This window comes from Triticum dicoccoides, unplaced genomic scaffold, assembly GCF_002162155.2.
Source record: "Triticum dicoccoides isolate Atlit2015 ecotype Zavitan unplaced genomic scaffold, WEW_v2.0 scaffold58559, whole genome shotgun sequence".
Lineage (NCBI taxonomy): Eukaryota > Viridiplantae > Streptophyta > Magnoliopsida > Poales > Poaceae > Triticum > Triticum dicoccoides.
In genome coordinates this window covers 1-1,517 of record NW_021284008.1, presented here as the reverse complement: position 1 = coordinate 1,517, position 1,517 = coordinate 1, and the positions used below count along the sequence as shown (strand labels likewise).

Sequence of the window (1,517 nt, the reverse complement as noted above, 5' to 3'; positions counted from 1 at the left end):
CCCTCTCAACCGCACCAGTGCACGCTTGCCGCGCCACAACGCCGACGCTGGACCCATGAATCGTGAGCACCCAGCTATGACTTACCGCACTCGTGCAAAATAATAAAACACGGTAAATATATTACTTACACGTGCGTTTTGTTTTGCAAGCGGCGCGAAAAAAATTAAAAAGGGAATGCAACACAAGGACTTCCCAGGAGGTCACCCATCCTAGTACTACTCTCGCCCAAGCACGCTTAACTTTGGAGTTCTGATGGGATCCGGTGCTTTAGTGCTGGTATGATCGCATCCGACATGTTACCCCGGTCTTCGTCCCTTATCCTTGCCCCTCCCAGCTCCACTACAAAGACGATTGTACATTGCTTTGGCCGCTCCCTCTCAACTACGGAGACGAGTTTAACGCGGTTTCCACCCCTCCCTCTCAACCGCACCAGTGTACGCTTGCCGCGCCACAACGCCGACGCTGGACCCGTGAATCGTGAGCACCCAGCTATGAGTTACCGCACTCGTGCAAAATAATAAATCACGGTAAATATATTACTTACACGTGCGTTTTGTTTTGCAAGCGGCGCGAAAAAAATTAAAAAGGGAATGCAACACGAGGACTTCCCAGGAGGTCACCCATCCTAGTACTACTCTCGCACAAGCACGCTTAACTTCGGAGTTCTGATGTGATCCGATGCTTTAGTGCTGGTATGATCGCATCCGACATGTTACCCCGGTCTTCGTCCCTTATCCTTGCCCCTCCCAGCTCCACTACAAAGACGATTGTACATTGCTTTGGCCGCTCCCTCTCAACAACGGAGACGAGTTTAACGCGGTTTCCACCCCTCCCTCTCAACCGCACCAGTGCACGCTTGCCGCGCCACAACGCCGACGCTGGACCCATGAATCGTGAGCACCCAGCTATGACTTACCGCACTCGTGCAAAATAATAAAACACGGTAAATATATTACTTACACGTGCGTTTTGTTTTGCAAGCGGCGTGAAAAAAATTAAAAAGGGAATGCAACACGAGGACTACCCAGGAGGTCACCCATCCTAGTACTACTCTCGCCCAAGCACGCTTAACTTCGGAGTTCTGATGGGATCCGGTGCTTTGCTGCTGGTATGATCGCATCCGACATGTTACCCCGGTCTTCGTCCCTTATCCTTGCCCCTCCCAGCTCCACTACAAAGACGATTGTACATTGCTTTGGCCGCTCCCTCTCAACTACGGAGACGAGTTTAACGCGGTTTCCACCCCTCCCTCTCAACCGCACCAGTGCACGCTTGCCGCGCCACAACGCCGACGCTGGACCCGTGAATCGTGAGCACCCAGCTATGACTTACCGCACTCGTGCAAAATAATAAAACACGGTAAATATATTACTTACACGTGCGTTTTGTTTTGCAAGCGGCGCGAAAAAAATTAAAAAGGGAATGCAACACGAGGACTTCCCAGGAGGTCACCCATCCTAGTACTACTCTCGCCCAAGCACGCTTAACTTCGGAGTTCTGATGGGATCCGATGCTT

General features: G+C 51.4%; 3 non-coding genes and 1 pseudogene across 3 annotated transcripts; all 4 read right to left on the bottom strand.

Annotated features, from left to right (window-relative positions):
- Positions 1–172: 172 nt before the first annotated feature.
- On the bottom strand, positions 173–291 carry LOC119347104. The gene has a single exon (XR_005168134.1). It is a non-coding gene; the product is annotated as a 5S ribosomal RNA (ribosomal RNA).
- A 297-nt stretch (positions 292–588) lies between these two features.
- On the bottom strand, positions 589–707 carry LOC119347106. The gene has a single exon (XR_005168136.1). It is a non-coding gene; the product is annotated as a 5S ribosomal RNA (ribosomal RNA).
- A 297-nt stretch (positions 708–1,004) lies between these two features.
- Positions 1,005–1,123, bottom strand: LOC119347105. Its single transcript, XR_005168135.1, has one exon. It is a non-coding gene; the product is annotated as a 5S ribosomal RNA (ribosomal RNA).
- Positions 1,124–1,420: 297 nt separating this feature from the next.
- LOC119347107 lies at positions 1,421–1,517 on the bottom strand (annotated as a pseudogene; the record flags this gene model as incomplete).